Below are 20,105 nucleotides of genomic sequence, written 5' to 3' on the forward strand. Positions count from 1 at the left end.
TAAGAGTTCGCCCCTGTGAGGAAGGCTCTATGATCTATCTCCTGCCCGAAACACACTAATGTCTGTAAACGTTGTAGTTTCTGCTTGGCGCTCAGCATACTGGGAGTGGGACGACTGGTTCATCCGTTCCGAGTATAATATGACCGGGTGGGATGTGTTGCTTGGTGTCTTCGGCGGCATGCTTCAGTGATATAGCACTATAAAAAGGGCAACAGTTCCACTATACAAGGAGACACAACTCGAACATACCGAAAAACACGCACATCGCTCTTCACACACACTGCATACATAGGATACCGTCCTTACATAACCCTGGCTTTTAATAGGGCGTTAAAATAATCAAACAAACCGTTATCTGTTATTTTCCGTTATTTCCCCTGACTAAAATTTTACGCCTCAGTTCAAAACGATAAATATATGTGTTAATATCCGTTGTGTATTTGTCCGGTAGCGTCATAGTAAAGCGGGGTTATATCAAATCAACAACGTGACAATGCATGATAAAAAAAAACGAAACAGTACATAAATAAGGATACATGTATATGCCTACGCAATTATTAAACCATGCGATATTGTATCCGCTATGGTCATTTAGTATGGAAATGCATATTTTAAAATGTTCATTATTTATTCAAGGTTTTCTATTTCAAATTCCGCCATGTTCCTTGTTATGGATGCTACAAAATCGAATTGTCAATACGCAAATTTTCACAATATAACGTGTTCTTCTCAGTTGATACTTCACCAATAAATTTTGTTTTATTATGTACTATGTAGGTATCTGTAGGTATTCTGCAGGAAAATATAAGACTGTTTTATCCCCTATAAATGATCGCATGACACCATTAAGAGAATAGGTATCTTTAGACGATAATCAAATTCCTCCGCACGTGTTGCCTTATTTCTTTGAATGCAGCCGAATAGGATATATCCAATTCCTGTGTAACAAGGTAAGTTAAGTTTATGAAAACCTAATATTGTTATAAGACCAAAGATTGGTGTGTACCTTGTTTTAGGGTTTGTGGCCTAGTAAATTAATGTTATAACTTGATTGCGCTTCCAAATTAGTAAGACACAGTGAAGAACGACGGTTCTAACTTTTGAATATTTAAGATTGCAAATAAGTTATTGTATTTCTGTGTGTCAACATTTCCTTAACCGACCGAATGTGAACGAATCATATATGCATGCGATTCAGTCATATAAATTGCGATCAAGGTCGACATTACTCAAATGTTCTGGCTGGCGTAGGTTTTCAATGGGGATATCCCTAGATTCCAACTCTTATTGATGAGAAAATGCGTAGGACTCTGGGTGAAATGTGTTGCAGTGCGCAACTGCCTGGGTGTTTTGGGAGGCTGCAGTGTATTCGTGTTATCTTATTGTAGTAGTGGAACTCGTGCCCTTGTATAGTGCTATATTACTGAAGCATGCCGCCGAAGACACCAAGCAACACGCCCCATCCGGTCACAATATATTGACAACGTGGAAACCTACTCTCGTTTTGCTTAACGTTTAGCAGAAGCAGAAACTGTGTCTCGATCAGGAGACAGAACACAAAGCCTTCCTCACAGAGGCTAGCGCTCATATTACAGGCGTATGGCTCTATAGATATTTTTCTTCTCTCTTTATGTAATATTGTGTCAAGAACTTAACTCGGTCGGCCATAGAACACTACTTAATTTCAGAAAACAAGTGCGATCATTAACAAACCGTATATTGGTCAATTAATTTTCGAAAGCCAATCAACGTTAAGAAAACATATGTACTACACACATACTTGCGTGTTGGCTAGAGACACACTTTTTTTCGTCGGTAAATACAAAGGAATGACTTGAGCAAATTGATGGTATTTTAGACATGCACTAGCTAACCGGTAAGCTTGTTTTCTACCAATCTTTCATTCTTATGAAGCTGAAGTGTTGACATGCAGTGGTTTTTGAGCTACCCATTAAAAACCCGGCGTGTTTGTCGGAGGACACCACAGTGATGAAATCTGGCGGTTTTCCGATGTTTCTAGTGACATTTATACTGCATGTTATATATTTTTATCATATACCAAATAAATACTAAATTATCTGGCTGTTGGTTGAGAGTATTTATATTGTCACATCTTATACGATTTATTAATAATCATATTTATTTCTGAAATTAGGTAGTGGTATATGGCCGGCCGAGTTATTGACCTTGACACAGTATTAACTGTGTATTTTCTATAGAGTCAAACGCCTGTGCGCATATGGTCAAAGGTGCTCAAGAAAACGTTAGGAAGAAGTTTGTTAGGAAGAAGAGAAAAGATAATATCCTAAATTCTGTCGCCTTTTACGATCAATTTAATAGGAAGTGTTTTGTTTGCTTAATAAATTAACGTCTTATTAACAGCCAATGTCATGTAAAGAAGGCCTCCCATGTATGCAATGTCCTGCGTGTATGAAGTGCGGGTATGTTTTGGGAGATTGTGATATACGTATTAGTGTTGTGTCTTTTGTATAGTGGAACTCTTGTTTTTTTATATCACTGAAGCCACCAAGCACCACACTTCACCTCGTAACATTATACTGACGTCGGTCTAACAAGTCGTCCTACTCCCGGCATGCTGAGCGCTAAGAAGGAGCCGAAACTGCCACTTTTGTATACTTAAATATGCACAGAATTGTACATTTCAGTTTTGTAAGTCTGCAGGGTTCAGTACATATTGCTGTTACCAAATAACCCATTATGTTTACTAGTGCTTATACCATGTAGTAGAGGGCGCTGGTTTATCCGTATTCGACTTTACAGAGGCATACGAAATTTCCATCTACGAGTCAACAGTAATGGCGTAGGTTAGGACGGATGCATAGACACGTTTAGTAACTAAATCATGTTCGGCTACACCTAAGAAAAGATCTATAGTCATACAAAAAAATTAAACGGGTTCTTAAACTTTAATACGCGTTATCGATAGCTGTTGAAGATGCATTTCACACTGCCGCTTCAGTGTGCCAGCTGATAACAGTTTTCCTCATTTAAATAAGCACTGTAGTGCAACTAGTACGGCAACGATGTTTTGATCCGTTTCCGGTATCGCTTCGATATACGAGTACCGAGCAGGTAGGTTCCAACTTGTAGAGTTTAAATACATTGCACATGGTGTTACAGACCGATATTTAGCTCAAGTGTTCATTAGATATCCTACCTTGTATTAAGATCTTGATTTCACGCAAAGTACTCCTATTTATCATACAATTGTGACACTTACATACAGCTTGATGCGAGTTCCTAGCAAAAACTTCAAGTTTTCATCTGAATCTTGCTTATTATCCAAGATATTCACAAGATTTGACTGAGAAACAAATTATTAGGTTCATATGTATCAATCTGATATGCGCTTTGCTATATTTGATGAAGAATAAAGAGTGATTGACCCATTGTTTACATCGTTGTGTCAGTCTTTGCGCAACGGTTTTGATCGATGATATTGCGAAAAAGTGTACGGTTTGGAGTTTGAGATTGCAACGGTTTGGTATTTATATAATGGCATCTCCATGCGTAATAGAATCCAACCGTAACGTATTAAGCACAGGGATCTGAGAATTAGTTACAGTTTCTATAATTATGGCCCCACCAGAATGCCCATAGACTATTTTTAGATGTTTTAGGGACGTAGATAAAAAAAATCAGTAAAAATCCTATTCTACATTAAACACACAGAGTACAATGTAGAATAGGATATTTACCGATTTTTTTTTATCTAGACCCCTAAAACGTCTAAAATGGTCTTTGGGTACTCTTGTGGGTCCACGATTACATCATAATTACTGTGCATAAATCTATAAACTGTAAATAATTATCAGATCCCTAGCTGTGGCATTAATTACATTTGTCCAGTTCACCTTTAAAACAATAGTTTGCCGCTGTCCACTCGGTCACACTGACCAATGCATATATACTATTATACTACAGTATAATACTGTAATTAGGTACATTTTTATTATACGAGTGAGATGTGTGTACCTGCATCTGATATGTACATGATTTCGTATACTGTTTTTATGCCCATAATTACAATGCCTATAGGTCTCTCCAATCCTTTGATGTAGAATTAAAGAGTTTTTACTCTTTAAAACTTTTAAATTTATGAATTCTTTATTGCATACCAACAAAAACTATTTTGGGAGAATTTTAACGGCAAAATTTGCTGTAAATATGCCATAGAGTCGGACATCTTGTACCGCCGTCCTCAATTCCTAGCGTAACCACAAGGATAATTGAATAAGCTACAGTTCATTTCAATATGGACCAACCAAAGAACCCATAGACCATGTTTACACGTTTAAGGGGTCTAGATAAAAAATCGGTTAAATCACATTCTACTAAGTATACGTATATATTGCGAAAGGTGGAAAGCTCCCCGAAAAAAACACAAAAAAAAAAAAATCTACCACACCTGCGCTTTAGCGGCCAAAAATCATATTTCTAGGAAGTCTAAAGAAACAGATTACTAACGTTGGAAAGAGCGATACCTTTACCTTTTAAAATCGTATAAAATGGTCCATGGGCAATGTGTTGGGTGTACATTGATACAAACTTTATCTAATTATCAGACTCTTGTGGGCGTAACATCTTGGTTTCTTGATGTCCCTTCATCGTTATTGAAATTACGTCAGATTTAATTTCGTGCCCGTTAATAACTGATATTTATATTGTCACTGTACACATGTACAGTACCTATGTCTGGCTATTAAACCCAAATGTATGATAATTCTCTATCAACATTGGCAGTTACATGTAGATTTTGGTGTGCTAATAATTTCTTCAGAGTTCAAGAGGTCACAAAAAACGGAGTTTAAGTCAATGTGTGAATTCGTTGAATAACGTTAAAGTATTCTTAAAATTGAAGTATATATATTTTTGTATATTTGGTTTATCGGTAGTCAGATACTGTCATTGTTTAATCGGTTGCTCATGACAACACACCAGAAGAAATCAAACCAAGTTACCCCAAAAATCATCAACTGTTTATCAAATAATATTCTTATTCTATGCAGACGTATACGAACGCGTTTTATAATTTAACTTTAGCTTTTCTTTTTTATATAACTGGAACGGCTAGTGATTTTGCCCGTGTAATATTTTTGCATGTATCATTAGTGTAATTAAGCATTCGTTGTCATATTTTGACATGCATTGGTGTGTGACATAAACTGGTTGTTTTCGCATATCTATCATGGTACGGATATATGTTAAAACACAGTCATATGATATATATATTTCTATTATGGTGTGCTAATTCGCACCAAGTATTTATAAGTATATTTAAGTCCTTGTGCGTGCTATTTGATATGGGTTTTTTAATTACAATAGCCAATGTATGCAAAAATATGACATGAACAAGGTATTATATCAAGCGCATTACGGAATAAACTAGTATACCCATTTCTAGTCTACAACAAAATTAAGAAAACATTACTTACTTTACTTGAAGCTTTCCTAAGTCGTCTAACCGCGTACACGTTAAATATTATGTCTGATGAATTTGATTCTAATAATAGTACACAAATTGGTCTATTTTCATGGCATTATCTGAAAGAAAGAAATGCAAACCGTACATTTACTTTTGTTTTTAACTTGTGTCTCAACCGTACACTATTGAAATTCAAAACCGTTGCGACACTAGTCTGATATCGAACACAAATTGTTGAATTTCATAAGTATTTTCAACATTATTATAAACAAATTATATACCAATGGAAACGGGAAAGTCTAAAGATTTCCAATATTGAATCACAGTAAAACTATACCTCAATATAAGTCGGCAAATCGAAGCTGAACGAAAAATTTAGCTGTGTTTTCTGTAATGTGTGATATTCAAATGCATTTATTGAAATATAAGAAAACAGAAAATAATATATATTTTTGGTTTGGTTGAAACTTATCATACTCTTCAGCAATCACTACATACCATGAATCATGGTATCATCCGTAACGCCAGCAAATTAGTGATACAAAGCACAGTACCGTGGTCTTTAAGTCGCCGAAGCGATACCGGAAACGGATCAAAACATCGTTGCCGTACTAGTTGCACTACAGTGATAAGGTATTGTATTACATTTCAGAAAAAAAATCAAGAATCAAACTGGTAACTGTAGCATAAGGCGTGATAAAAAATGAAAGATCAAAGCTGATATGCACTGTTATTAGTTACATAGTTTGTTTGTGACCTAATACGGGGAAAAAAGAAAAGTATAAAAGAAACTTGTATCGGGTGAGGCGAAGACAAGCCCGAAACTAGCGTTTTGAGACCCAATACATGCATGTAACAATACAATATTATGAAAGGCTCAAAACCTTTAAATGACCCAAGTTGTTAATATGACGTTAAGACTGATGAAGCATATTAAACTTTGAAGATTGTTATTATCTGTCGTATCTGGGGTTTGTGATTATCTTTTTAAAATAATGACAGGTACATTAACCCTAATTGCCTGGTACCAGGACAACGCTTTAGATAATCGAATCATTGTTAAATACAGATAATGTCTGGTAAACTCTTTCGACACAGCTCTCGCTTCATACACGCAACACACCGCATGCATGAGAGGCCGTCATTGTATGAACCTGTGTAATAATAGGACGTTAGTTTAATCAAACAAACAAATAAACTTTAGACACAGGTATTGAGTTTATAATGAATATTTTAAAGCCAAATTTCTTTCCTAAACAATTTAATTAAGATAACTTCAATGTTTAATTAATAACGCAAGTCGTCTTATGTTCATGCAATTCCATCTCTTACATGTAATTACCAACCGTTAGTTGACTGTCACTTCGCCAGACGGCAAAACAGCAAAATGGATCTTCCCCGTTTACATGTATCATCACTTAGGATTATCGATACAATTTCTCTTGCTTTATTATTTCTCAGAACTTTTTATTTTGTTTTTGAAAGGTAGTATGCCTTTAAATATGCAATATCTGAGTCTTAAAAAGACATAACGTTAATAGCAGCATTAACCAACAAAAATAACAACGATCGATAAAATATGAAAGAAAACAAAAATATTGTCTGATCGCGTTGGCAGCAACCACATCATACATTATAATTAAAACATGTCTTCGCTGGCGCACAGCGAAGAAGTAAATATGAGATCTAATACATTTATAACCAGGTATGCGTTATTTATTGAATAAAGAAGATACTTTAAACAATGATATTTTCGCGTGGGAATATTTTCGACTGTGATGATTTTCATGTCGTGCATCAGTGGTATAATTTTACAAATGTGAAAGTTAGAACTCGATGTCCATGCTGCGAATAATTCCACTTTCAGCACATTGATCCTTTACTGCGGCCAATTATACACAAACACAATCAATCTAATTTTGATGTTTTATTTTCTAGATGACCAACGGAAATTCAAGAACTCACAACTTTACCAAGTTCTTGCGGAAGCACATGCTAGTTTTATTCATGATGTTGTCAATTTTCTTGGGAGTCGGACTCGGTTGTGTTATAAGAACGTCATGGTCGTTTAAAGATAAGAGGAATATTTTCTACTTAAAATTTCCTAAAGAAATAATGCTTAATACACTACAAATGGTGTCTGTACCCCTTGTAGTTTCGAGTATAATATCGTCTCTAGCCTCGTTGTCGATAAAGACTTCTGGTAGTATCGGGCTGAAGGCACTGCTCTACTACCTCGTCACTACAGTGTGTGGTGTGGTCACCGGTACCGTTGCCATAGTGATTATTTCTACCGCCAAGGAACCATTACAAGAAACCGGAAGTACAACAAAAGGAAGCAGCCAACTTGATTCACTTTTAGACATGATAAGGTAGCGTCATAGAAAGCATAGGAATAGTGTACTTTAAGAACATTCGGAATTAAAAGGTCCTAAATACTCGTAGCATTTTGAAACCTAATATATGTGCACAGAATCTTGATATATACTGTAGAGCACTTAATTAAATTAACTAAGAAAGATTAGATCAACTGTATGTTGTCCAAGTGGATAACATTTTCAATTGTCTTGGGACGACCCCCGCAAACATTAACATTCATATTTGGATGTCTGTTACCAATTTGAACCAGTTTAGAAGCGCCGTTTGACTTTAAACGAAATGTATGCATTAGTTGTAAAATTAGAAAAAGAAACATGTTTTGAACTATCAGTATGAGATTTCCAATGAACAGCTTATGCGAGAGGGTGAAGAGACACAGGAAAGGACTTTATTGGTTTTAGCCTTTTTTGGATCCTCAATCGATCGATTTTTTTAAACGAAGTATTAAGAAATAAAATTATTATGTTTGAAATATTTAATGCATCCCTCATTTAATTGTTAATAGAATTTTCTAATTCCGCAGCTTTAATTTACTATGGTTACCATCCGAAATATGCATGAAATAAGTGAATATGAACATTTTTGTCATTTTCCCCCAATTTCTGTTAATTTTTGGTCAAAGAAACAATAGAGTGCAATATCGAGCAATTTAAACATTTAGTCAGAATATGTACAAATGTAAGTACATGTACCTCAGACACATCTTAAGGAGAAATATAAAATTTGTTCAAGGATGCACTCTAGATGGTTTCTAGATGAAAATCTAAAAACTGACTAAATTTTAACATTTTCATAATAATGCACATCTAAGATGGTTATCATAAATGCTAGCAACTACAGCTGCAAAGATACATAACTATCATACCTATTCTATCAAAGATGTACTCGATATTTGATATTCAACAATTTAATTACTAAATCACTGGGTTGATAATTTGATTGATTTGTGGCCAAAACCCGCCCAAACCATACATGGTCCTTTGCTAAACAGGCATGATCTTTTTTTCAGAAATGCTTTTCCCGATAACCTGGTGAAAGCGACTATTTCGAAGGTATTATTTGAACATTCTTTTATGATTTTGACATTGTTTGGCATAACATCAGAAGATAACTTATGAAGTCCTAACAATAGTTGTTACAAATACAATGTATCAGACTCTTTTATATGTGGATACAAAAAGTTGTAATACCCGAGGCATGTTTGTCTCGTACCTGGACGTTGTTTTACCAGTATTACAACCGTCGGTACGAGAGAGGGAAAAATACGTATGAGGCTGATTTGCTGATTTTAGATACACGATTAAGTTAAATGATCTTACCGTCAAAATAAAACATATGGTTATAACAGGTATTATTATGCGTGAAAATGTTAATGTAAAGTATTCAAATGTTTTAGTGGGGGAGGAGAAATAGGTTCCCATGTACCCCTCTGCCAGTTTTTCGAAACATGTTTTTTTAGGACCGGTATGATATCTAGTTTCATTTTATGCTTGTTGCCATTGACAACTAATGTCCCATGGGGGTCATATGGCGGCCATCTTGGATTTCAAGTATCAAAAATGGCCAAAATGACAAATTCGCATAGATAGAGAAGCAGGCAACATTCAGAGGCAAATAAACACATTTTTTGAATATGATTGAATCATGTTGAATACGATTAAATCCCAATAATGACGTTACGTCTTCCCTTTTTTGTGAAATGACGGGAAAACAATGAAATTTCCAGCTTTTTTCCCCCTAAAATATCAATAAATGTCATAATTTACATCACAAGTAAAACAATTGTAATAGTCATTCCGAATTGCACTAACCCTTGTGTAAACACATGTGTACTATAAAAGATATATCGCATGAGTGATATGGGAAGAAGAGAGGGAAACACCCCCCACACACACCGAAAAGAAAATGCAGAAGAAAAAACAAAATCAAAACACATTGTAACAATTATTCTGAATTGAACTGACTCTTGTCTAAACATATGTGCATTATATAAGGATAGATTAATTGTTTTTAGCAGGAGAAGCGAGATGACCTCCAACCCCTCCCCAATAATTTATAAAAAATAAATAAATATTTCCCGGATCCAGTAAACATCCTAAGGCTAGTTCACATTTTTATCCATAATTCAGGCAGTTCCCAACAATCGTAATATTTTCAATTTTACCTCCCCATGAAAAGGTATACCATTGTGATGCCTGCTCGCATAAGTTAAAAACTACAAATACATCTGCCGAGGAGGAACAGTCACAGACTGGGCCGCCACAACGGGATCCTGAGAGGACAGGGACCGTAGGTAAAAGTCATTGAAAATAGTCTTGACCACGTTAAAAGGCAGCAGACATGATGTCCTGGAATCAGGACCCATTATGGAGAGCCAAAGAAATCGCAAGGGCTCTAGCCCCCTGGGCCATCTCCTTGCATTTCGCCCCAGATTGATAATTAGACTGCTCATAATTTGTTTGTTTGTTTGATTAATTAACGTCCTATTAACAGCTATGGTCATGTAAGGACGGCCTCCCATGTATGCGGTGTGTTGAGTGTATGTTGTGCGAGGTGCGTGTTTTGGGAGACTGCGGTATATTCATGTTGTGTCTTCTTGTATAGTGGAACTGTTGCCCTTTTTATAGTGCTATATCACTGAAGAATGCCGCCGAAGACACCAAGCAACACACCCCATCCGGTCACATTATACTGACAACGGGCGAACCAGTCGTCCCACTCCCTGTATGCTGAACGCTAAGCAGGAGCAGAAACTACCACTTTTACAGACTTTGGTGTGTCTCGGCCAGGGGACAGAACCCAGAGCCTTCCTCACAGGGGCGAACGCTCAACTCAAGGCCAAAAGTGAGGCGGTGCCAAGGGAGGCATTAGGAAGGATAAGTCAGTTAGGAAGAATAGAAAAGATAAGATCCTAAATTTAGTCGCCTTTTACGATCATGCAATAGGGGCAGCAGGTACAATTCTAACGCCCTACCTGCAGGGCCAGACTGATCACCTGATATATCAGTCTGGAAATGTAACGGGAGAAGAAATCCTGCTGACCCTGTTTAATGGGCAAGAATAAGTACATCGCCCCCTTGTTTTATCAATGGAAAACCTAAGCGTCCGACTGGGACAAAGCAGCCGATCATTCTCTTTCGACTCAATAGAGATTATGAATCTTTACCAAAAAGGCAGGATCAGTGAGTAGGGTAACAGAGCTATATCTGGCCCAACGAAGCACGAAAAGTGAATAGATGGATATCACTCCTCCTACGGCCTGAGGCAAAAGCAAGCAGGAAGTCAAAAGTCAAAACCTTAATGGAGACCGACACCAAAGGCTCTTAAGGAGCCCCTTTCAGTAACATAAGTGCTAGATTCCACTGTGGAGCTAACTGCCGTACCCTAGGCCTGTCCAGACTGAACCACCTAATCAAGGCAGACAAAGAGTTGGAAGACCCTAACTCTGGTCTACCATGAGAATACAGTACACTGGAAATAGCCATGCGATAGCCTGCAATAGTACTAGAGGCAAGTTTGCGTTCCCTAAACAAATAGAGAAGGGAATCCGCAATCAGCTGGACCGAGGCCTTGACCTGATCAATCTTCCTGTTGATACAGCAATATCAGACGATCTTCAATGACTGTTAGACGGCGGGTGAGGAAGACTTATTGATTGGGCGATCGATGCGAGCTGTTCGCTGTAGCTGTAGCTTGTTCGAATCTACAGGGGCAGTTGGCAGGTATTGACTACTGGCGGTGTTTTTTCTACGGGAACTCCGCCTTTCCTCGACAAATAAACCTGGCACTTGACCCTGGCTGTTAAAAATGTAACTGTAGTTTGGAACTGCCTGAATCATAGATCAGGAAATATTTAATAATAATAATGAGATTTTTTTTCTCTATGAGTAGTGTTGGGAGGGGGATGTCCACGATTCTTCTGCTAAAAAACATAAATTCCTTTTAAAATACAAATATGTTTACACAAGGGTAAGTGCAATTCGAAATGACTGGTACAAGGTGTTTTGTCCATCAATTGTTTTACTTGCGATGTAATTTATAACGTTTATCGATATTTTAGGGAAAAAAAGCTGAAAATTTCATTGTTTTCCTGCATTTCACAAAAAAAGATAAGACGTTACGTCAATATTATGATTTGATCATATTCAGCATGTTTCAATCATATTTAAAAATGTGTTTATTTGCCTCTGTGTGTTGTCTGATTCGCTATCTATGCGCGTATATACGATTGTGTCATTTTGGCCATTTTTTGATAAATTTTGATTATAAGGGGGGGTCCTTCTCTTTTTCCGACCTCATTGATGTGATCTATCTTTTTATAGTACACATATGTTTACACAAGGGTAAGTGCAATTCGAAATGACAGTTACAAGGTAATTTGTCCATCATTTTTTTATTTGTAATAAAAATTATGACATTTATCGATTTTTTAGGGAAAAAAAGCTGAAAATTTCATTGTTTTCCCGTCATTTCACAAAAATTAGAAGACGTAACGTCATTACTATGATTTAATCGTATTCAGCATATTTCAATCATAATCAATTATCAAAAATGTGTTTATTTGCCTCTGAATGTTGTCTGCTTCTCTATCTATGCGAATTTGTCATTTTGGCCATTTTTGATACCTGAAATCCAAGATGGCCGCCATATGGGACATTAGTTGTCAATGGCAACAAGCATAAAATGAAACTAGACATCATATCGATCCTAAAAAACAGTATTTCGAAAAACCGCCAGAGGGGTACATGGGAACCTATTTCTCCTCCCCCACTATTTGGTTCCAGAAGCAATCGATGTTAGATGCAGTCGAAGTTGGAAGGCGAATGGATGACGCTGCTGGAGGAAATGTTTCCAATAGTAATAGTTTTTCCCTAACGTTTGTTTGTTCAGTATTGTTCAAAGTATGTTTCGTTTTCTTCAACCGATTGTAAAGGTGCTACACCGCCGAGAAATTGTAATTTTTATCTATTAGATATAGAAGCAAACATTAATATATTCGTCAGGAACAAAAGGTGCTTACTTTACACTATTACCATCGTTGAAACGTATGAGCAGTTTACTTCAGAATGAATATATTTGAAATAATTTAGTACATCTTAAAAATACACGGTACTATACGCAATACAATTTTTTTTAATATTTTTTTTTTGTATTAATTAGACATAAACCCATGATTAAACATCAATTAATGTCCAAATGATAATTGTGATTTATACTCTGTCGACGATGGGGCATTTTTAAAAAATATGGTGTCATATTGCAATCAGTTTCTAATTATGTAATGGGAATTTAACGAATGCAACTGTGAAGCTAATACTGCAACCACACGATATATATATAGGAAGTTACTTTTTTTGTCTTATGTTTCAGGTAGTCTGATATTTACTGATGTGCCAATAATTAGGACTATTTCTGGGACCAACATGCTCGGATTGATTGTAGCCTCAATTTTCATTGGGTGTATACTCTCCAGCATGCAGGACAATGCAAAGCCACTTGTCGATTTCTTCCAGAGCTTGTACCAGACTATGATGAAGCTGATTTTAATATTTATTTGGTAACCTCTTAATTTTGTTTGCGCTATCATACCTACAGTACATTAACCATGCGAAAATTAGTCAATATGGTACATATATATTTGTTATTCAGATTAAGAATATACATTGAAAATAGTACGAGGGGTCATTTACGGTGACTTCTTGACTTCGGTGACGGAGAAATGGCCCTCACCATCTTCAGGCCAAAATGATGTGCAAGATTTGAAACTCATATCTGTGATATTTTAGCTGGATAAATATATATGCTAAATCTCCCTGAATCCAGGAATAAAATAGACCTCCGAATGTCAGTTGTTCATGTATAGTTTTCCTTCTTTTTTAAGCTGTATGTTTGAAAAATATAATTTGCGTATGTTTTCCTGGTATTCATGAAAAAATGTACTTACAGGGAAATTAACAGTGATGAAAACTAGATCTTTTCTTGACACACATATTTTGAATATCGAATAAATGTAATCAATTTTCATTATAAAACAATGTTTCCAGGTTTACCCCAGTTGGATTAACGTTCCTGGTAGCAGCAGCGGTAGTACAAGTAGAGAGACCTTTAGAAGCCCTAAAGGAGTTTGCTGTTTTTATATCAGCTGTTATATTTTGTTTTCTACTGCATGGCTTTGGTACCGTTCCTATTCTGTATTTTATTGTGACGAGGAAAAATCCTTATATATTTCTGAGAAACATGTCAAAAGCCTTACTTACAGCTTTCGGCTCGACTTCAAGGTAAAGAATATCTTACAATTCTCAACGAATGTAGAATCATTTGAATATACTGAACAAAATGAAAATAAGAACATTAGGCCATTGTTCATTTTTCATTTGTCTTTCTCAGTATCAATCGTGTTTATAACGCATACGCTATTGCTTCAATTATAGCATATCAAGTAATATTCCTAATGGTTTGAACTTTTATCACATATCAGGTCATAGGTGATTCTGATAATGAGTGTCTTTTGTAGGCTTTTGTAACCATATCATCAATTATCTTGTGTGCAATTTTCTGGCATTTATGTTATCTTTGTATGTATTGTTTGCATTATTTGGGCCATACAAATGTGTTCATTCTAGCGCGGCCGCCCTACCTTTTACTATGGATTGTCTGATAAGGAAAAACAAGGTTGATAAACGTGTAGTTAACTTCATTGCCCCTATAGGAGCCACAATCAACATGGATGGAGTAGCGTTATATATTCCGATGATGATCATTTTCATATTTCATCGCTTAGGATTTGCTTTAGATCCAACACAGTATATCATAATCGGGTATGTGTATTATTTGGTTACCGTTTGGGGAGTGGGTAAAAATGTTTTTTTTTTTTTTTTTTTTTTTTTTTGGATTCCGACTTTCCTGAATTTCTAATGAATACTTACGGCGCTGTAATAACCAATTATTATCGACGTTAAAACTAAATTGTAATTAAAAGGTTACAATATTTGATGCCATATTAAAATCAAAGCGATACGCAACCATTACAATTATATGTGCCGTACTTTCATACTCACGAATCAAGATAAACTTTTATGATGTTATTCATCGGCAAACGTCACTAACATTTTGAAAATTACAGTCATTTCGTTGTATCGGTTTTAATAAACAAATACAAATAAGGGCACAAAATGACTTTTAGAAGTACTGCCAAAAATCATTATAAGTACATCTATAGTGAAGCGAAATGATTACCTACGGTCAGAACATGAAGCCAAAATGTGGTCTACAAGTCCATTTCATATTTTTACAGAGATATTTATAATTTAGTAATTGTAAAGTGATTTCTGCAGAACTCTCCATCTAAACATGCTTAAGGTATACAAACTGCAATTTTACAGTACATGATTTTTATCGTTGATAATGCATCTGAAGTCATTCGAATGATTTTCACAGTTTAATTCATCAAACTTTATGGTCTTTATAGATTAATGAAGAAAATTTAAAATGGCAAAATTTTCGCCCAGTTACGGCACATATAATTTTTACTGGAATATTTATTAAGCCTCACGATTAATTCGAAGAAAACGCTAGAGGAATATTCAAAATGACAATTTTAATGTAAAGAAACCGAGATATACTAACATACCATAGCAAATATATTTCAAAGTTTATTTAAAATGTGTTAAAAAGTAATGAAAAATAAAGTTATGAAAAATAAAATTATGTATAATTTTGAATATAATGTAAGAGATACTATTTATGCGGCATATACTTTAAGCATACATCCGAGTAGACCCTAATCCTATTTCTGTTGATATCTTAGATTGTCAGCCATAGGAGTATCTGTAGGTGCGGCTGGTATTCCTGGGGCAGGTCTAATGTACATGTCTGTCTGTGGCTGCTGTAGCTGTCGGTCTTCCTCCAGACGAGGTCCTTATAACAGCTCCGTTTGATTGGATTTTGTAAGTTTATGTTATTATATTAATTTTAATGTCAAAATTTATCTATCCTACATAAGTTGTATTGTGTCTGATTAGTGTATGACGGTGTTTTAGGAAAGTTTGCTGGAATAGTAAATCTCCTTATGGAGCTCATGTTCACTGTTCAAAGTATTATCCCTCGACATACCCCATCCATATTCTAAACAGGTGTCCTATCATTTATTTTTCTCTATATTCTTTATTATAATACTTCGTATCATATCCTTAAACATCTCCTCATATCGGCTTAAAGTTGAGCGTTCGCTCATTCAATGACGGTTTGGACCAATCCAACTAAAATGCAGATCCTTATGATCGCAACGTGCCATAGAGGATATGATAACATCTCTGGTGAACTCTCTGTACTTCAGTTCAAATCCACATTGCCAGATAAAACGACATTTCGTTATTTATTATAATTTATTGAGAATACATTAGTTCAGCAACGCAATGAATAAGATAAAGCTTACAGCGATATATGAAGCTTTATATTTATTTTTAAAACAGTGCACAGTTTCGGACAATGATCAACGTGTCAGGAGATTCCTTTGGGGCCGGAATCATCGACCATCTGAGTTCTTCAATGCTATTAAATGTACAAGAAAGGGAGATTATGACGCACAACGGAGAGGGTGTATCCCAGGAGGATGAGGAAACTGATTTAGTTTGAAATTGACATTTCTATGCTACTGTCGATACAATATAGTATAATACATTATCTCTACATCACATAATATCGCGCTGAGCACATGGTTAATCTAGAATATGTGATTATAATATAATTGATTATTATGATACATGTCTCCTATTTTGTTAGTCTGGAATGTAATCGACATGTAAACAGACATTGTAATTTGCTCCATAGATTGCCACAAATTTTAAGTGATTTTTTGTTACTTGGTCACATGGTTGAATGTGCCAAAGGCTCAAATGAGTTCGCTCTGCACTTTCATCGGACTCTATTTGGCGAAGTAATGGCCCTTTGATTAACGAAAAACGGCATTTTCGGCTTTCTGTTTAATAACTCTCGAAAATATGACCGGATTTTCTCGAAACAGAGTTACATTGTTAAATGTCTCGGGGCCTAGGCCAAGTTTGATCGGCACTTTCATTGGACATTTTTGGGTGGAGTTATGGACCTTTGATTAAGAAAAGCGGGGAAATTAAATTCCGCGAATTATGATGTTCTGGTTATGGATTGTTTTCATTACTTAACCATAAATGTGTTGTTGTTTTTTAAAATTAATTTCTGCAATTACCTATTACTTTATTTCAATTTTCCTGCTTAAAACAAATGCCTGTCTTCCCTTTTTCCGTTACAACATAGACTCGAATCTGAAGAAATGAAAAAAATGACGTAATAATAACTAAATATTCACTGGATTGATCTGTCCTCATGCCTTTTTTAAAGCCATGCTATTCATTTTTCAATTATTCTTCAAATGTCGACAGTGTCGTGGATTCTAATATTCGTAAGCTGTTTCGCTTAAACTTCTATGACATTAGACAATATTAATCAATATGGTAAGTTATGCACAAGCTGCACAACTCATTATCATTATTGAATATGTTAACTACATTGTTTCACATGGACGATTACTCAACTCGGGGCGTCACCCCATGTGTGTGGTGTGTAGCGTTTCCTGTCTTACTGGAGTTTGGATGGTCATATGTGCGTCCTGTTGACTTTAACCGAATGTGACTGCGCATTATCACTCGCCTTGGATATGTTGGGATTTGCTTCATGACATGGTATGATCACTTTTGTCCATTTTAATATTCGGGAAACACTGTTCGTGCTCACACTCAAAACAAAACAGTATAAATTAGCTAGTTCCTCATCATAACTTTTCAAATTTGTCAACGCTTTGTCCGGAATCAAAGTGGTGAGATCAATAACAAAACAGTCCAATAAATTTCATGATGGTAACGAAACACATTGCAGGAACAAAAAAGTTAATCAGGGAACATAACGTGGTCCACATCTGCCTGACATCAGACACACGAAACATATCACACAACAGGCATATGCCGGAGTCAAAAAACACAAAAAGAATCTGCACTTACTGCCCATACTGTCCGATATAGATTCTTTACAAACACATTTAGGCCGGCAAAAATCTTGGTTCCGAGGTTCTCCGCTTGTTGCTTGCGGAAAACCTCCATTAGGAGATCCCCTGATCCCAAAGGCTTGACATCACCAGCAATGCTTTTCATGCCCTTTCCCAATAAAAGAAGCGATATCCAAGCAGTGGTCTTGCCGCTCTGAGTAGAGGACATGACCAGAAAATGTTGGAAAGTTTTAGTGGATGAATTGTTGATATTAGTTTTAGGTCCGTTTTGGGAATTTGATTTGGTTTCATTTGTTTTATTATCGGAAGCCATCTGTGAGAGTTAAATATCATTTACTACCTGTACCCCCACCCGCCACGGAGCCAAACATGGGGATACTATCGACGACATGGATATCCAGTGTCAATGTACCAGGAATACACAGATAGTATACTCATAAAGTATATCTCGAATCATGATGTTTGTTTGTTTGAATAATTAACGTCCTATTAACAGCTATGGTCATGTAAGGATGGCCTCCCATGTATGCGGTGTGTTGCGTGTATGTTGTGCGAGATGCGTGTTTTGGGAGACTGCGGTATATTCATGTTGTGTCTTCTTGCATTGTGGAACTTTTGTTTGTTTTTTTGTTTAATTAATTGACGTCCTATTAACAGCTATGGTCATGTAAGGACGGCCTCCCATGTATGCGGTGTGTTGCGTGTTTTGGGAGACTGCGGTATTCATGTTATGTCTTCTTGTATTGTGGAACTGTTGCCTTAATTATAGTGCTATATCACTGAAGCATGCCGCCGAAGACACCCCATCCAGTCACATTAAACTGACAATGGGCGAACCAGTCGTCCCACTCCCTGTATGCTGAGCACTAAGCAGGAGCAGAAACTACCACATGTCTTAAAAACTTTGGTGTGTCTCGGCCAGGGGACAGAACCCAGAGCCTTCCCCACGGGGGCGAACACTTAACTCAAGGCCAAAAGTGAGGAGGTTCCAAGAGAGGCATTAAGTCAGTTAGAACGAAGAGAAAAAGATAAAATCCTAAATTTAGTCGCCTTTCACGATCATGCAAAGAACAGTGCCGGGCACTGAATAAGAAAGCGAATAGTAATAATGTCCGAATGTTTCCATAATTGTCTACAAACTTCAATGATACCGATACGAGAATTTTCTCACTCGTCTATTTTCCATGAGAATTTTCACTCGTCTATTTTCCATGTGTGGTTAGGATAAACAAGACTCAGCAACCAGAGTGGATAAGACATCAGACGAGTGAAAGCTGGCGTGAGTTTTGCGCCCAAAAGGAAGTATCCATTATATATAGCGTCCGCCCCTTCATTAAATCTTATACAATGCTCGTGGCCAAAATTCGCCATGAGTTTCGAGTGAAGCAAAAACGATGTACGATGTACAAAGTCAAATAGAACTGATGTTACATTTAAACTGTGCGCATTCCGAATATGGAATAAATGAAGCTTTCTACGAGTATCCTGTTCCTGAACAAGAATTTACTGCTTGCAGCACAAAGCTTGTTCCGAAATAGGATCTTCCTACGAGCTTGTGTAGAGATTAGCACTTACTAAGAATAAATACGCAGATAAACGGCTATAGTCTCTTTCACAAAAGCAGACCTGTACCACTTGTTTCTTTGTTTCCTTCCTAAACTCAAATTGTTTTGCTTTTGGTGCATGCGCAATCAGTACTGCATTCCATATAGGACATAGTGCCAGATTTTTTTTTTTCGGGATGCAATTACTTATTTTTGATATTTTTGTCTAAGAGGTAAAAATAGAAGCTCATCTTTTTAAGTCATCTGACCCGACGAAGGGTCAGGATGACCTATAGTCGTCATGTTTCGTCCGTCGTCTGCCGTGCGTTAACTTTTCACATTTTGAACTTCTTCTCCAGTTCTACCGGTGTGATTTGGCTGAAACTTGCATGAAATGGTCCAGGCAAAGTGTTGTTATTTTTCGGGTCGATCCGAAATCCAAGATGGCCGCCATAGCCGCCATCTTGAAAACACATTTTGAACTTCTCAAGTTCTACCGGTGCGATTTGGCTGAAACTTGCATGAAATGATTCTGACATGGTCCCGACAAAGTGTTGTTATTTTTCGGGTCGATCCGAAATCCAAGATGGCCGCCACAGCCGCCATCTTGAAAACACATTTTGAACTTCTTCTCGAAGTTCTACCGGTGCGATTTGGCTGAAACTTGCATGAAATGATCCTGACATGGTCCCGACAAAGT

General features: G+C 36.4%; 1 pseudogene; it reads left to right on the forward strand.

Moving 5' to 3' along the window:
• Positions 1-842: 842 nt before the first annotated feature.
• LOC138325199 (excitatory amino acid transporter 1-like) lies at positions 843-16,972 on the forward strand (annotated as a pseudogene).
• Positions 16,973-20,105: the final 3,133 nt, after the last annotated feature.

The sequence above is a fragment of the Argopecten irradians genome, chromosome 6, assembly GCF_041381155.1.
Source record: "Argopecten irradians isolate NY chromosome 6, Ai_NY, whole genome shotgun sequence".
NCBI lineage: Eukaryota > Metazoa > Mollusca > Bivalvia > Pectinida > Pectinidae > Argopecten > Argopecten irradians.